We start from the raw sequence: 2,500 nt of genomic DNA on the forward strand, positions 1-2,500 counted from the left end.
AGAGAGAGAGAGAGAGAGAGAGAGAGAGAGAGAGAGAGAGAGAGAGAGAGAGAGAGACAGACAGACAGACAGACAGACAGACAGACAGAGTGCGTGCGCGCGCGTCATTTGAATGTGTGTGTGAGTGTGTGTGTGTGTGTGTGTACGTGTAAGTGTGTGTGTATGTGTGTGTGTATGTGTGTGTGTGTGTGTGTGTCCGCTTCAGTATTATGCACATGTAAGTGACCAAACACTCACGCACAGATGCACGAATTGGTTATTGTGTAAAGAAAGGGAGTGTGTGTGTTAGTGTGTGTACGTGTGTATGTGTGTTAGTCAGTGTTAGTGCTGGTGTGTTAGTGCCAGTGTGTGTGTGTGTGTGTGTGTATGTGTGTATGTGTGTGTGTGTGTGTGTGTGTGTATGTGTGTGTGTGTGTGTGTGTGTGTGTGTGTGTGTGTGTGTGTGTGTGTGTGTGTGTAAGTGTGTATGTGTGTAAGTGTGTGTGGACTGGGTGGCCGAGTGGTAACGCACTTGCGCTCGGAAGCGAGAGGTTGCGAGTTCGACCCTGGGTCAGGTCGTAAGCAATTTTCTCCCCCCTTTCCTAACCTAGGTGGTGGGTTCAAGTGCTAGTCTTTCGGATGAGACGAAAAACCGAGGTCCCTTCGTGTACACTACATTGGGGTGTGCACGTTAAAGATCCCACGATTGACAAAAGGGTCTTTCCTGGCAAAATTGTAAAGGCATAGATAAAAATGTCCACCAAAATACCCGTGTGACTTGGAATAATAGGCCGTGAAAAGTAGGATATGCGCCGAAATGACTGCGATCTGCTGGCCGATGTGAATGCGTGATGTATTGTGTAAAAAAAGTCCATCTCACACGGCATAAATTAATCCCTGCGCCTTGAATATGTGCGCGATATAAATTGCATAAAAAAAAATAACAATAAAAAAAATCCCTGCGCTTAGAACTGTACCCACGGAATACGCGCGATATAAGCCTCATATTGATTGATTGATTGATTGTGTGTGTCCGCTTCAGTATTATGCACATGTATGTGTACACACACTCAAACACACACGCACACATGCCCGTGCGCACGCACGTACGCATTCACGCGCACTCACACAGTTGATAACACAAAATCATTTCGTCTCCATTTTCACCAATTATATCTTATCACCAATGTGTAGCTCAGGACAGCTGGTAATTTTTCATACGGTAATTGATTTGTCGGTTCCTTCGTATGGTCTTCGAATCTAAATATCCTCCCGACAGACACCTGAAAACACAAATAATGTAATTCTTTTCATTCTTTTCTCGGTTACTGTTTAAGCATCTGGTACAAGAAAGATAAGACAAAACGAATATATTCATTTTAATTCAATTACAAATCATAACCTAATAATCTAATATTAGGTATAATCCAAACAAAATGATCAACTGTGAATTTTCACGGGAACTGTTTGGTCTATCTAGCCGAAATTACACCTGCAATTAGAATTAATCTCCTCCTACATCGATGCAATGTCGAAAGTGCCTGAGCTAATAAGAAAATGCCTTATTAAGATAGCCTTCTTTGGGGTCACTTTTGAGCTCTGATTTCACAGCTTTTGCGAGGTTTTGCATGCGGTGAAACTTCTTTGCATAAAGTCTGATTTTCAAAGAGGGTATAACCAGAAATCACAGGAGCTGAAGAGTGTGTGAGGCAAACATTGGATCATTTCGACTTTTAGGAAGTGCGTTACGTCCCTTATTTGATGGAGACTCTCATTGTCATGGAGGAGAAGGACTTTCTGGGTTCCGTTGTTTTGCGCTGACTGCTGAACTCGTAAGTAAATGTGGGTAAAACGGTTTCTGCATAGTATGTGACGGCGGCAGTGCTTTTAGCCGGCAGAATGGGAGACAGAATATCGACAGCAACGGGACCTTGGTGGTCGAAAGAAAAGGCTTTACTTTACCTTTGAGCCTTATGAAAGTTCTGTTTCAGTCTTGGAACTACCTTATAATTGTTAAAGTAAAACCTTTTAAAAGCAAAGGGAAAACAAGTCGCGTAAGGCGAAATTACTACATTTAGTCAAGCTGTGGAACTCACAGAATGAAACTGAACGTAGTCCGCCGCTAGTGCAAAAGGCAGTGAAAGTGACGAGCCTGTTTGGCGCGGTAGCGATTGCGCTGTGCTTCATAGCACGCTTTACTGTACCTCTCTTCGTTTTAACTTTCTGAGCGTGTTTTTAATCCAAACATATCATATCTATATGTTTTTGGAATCAGGAACCGACAAGGAATAAGATGAAATAGTTTTTAAAACGATTTCGGAAATTTAATTTTGATCATAATTTTTATATTTTTAATTTTCAGAGCTTGTTTTTAATCCAAATATAACATATGTATATGTTTGTGGAATCAGAAAATGATGGAGAATAAGATGAAATTGTTTTTGGATCGTTTAATAAAAAAATAATTTTAATTACAAGTTTCCGATTTTTAATGACCAAACTCACTCATTAGTTTTTAAGC

Source organism: Littorina saxatilis, linkage group LG5 (assembly GCF_037325665.1).
Source record: "Littorina saxatilis isolate snail1 linkage group LG5, US_GU_Lsax_2.0, whole genome shotgun sequence".
NCBI classification, from domain to species: domain Eukaryota; kingdom Metazoa; phylum Mollusca; class Gastropoda; order Littorinimorpha; family Littorinidae; genus Littorina; species Littorina saxatilis.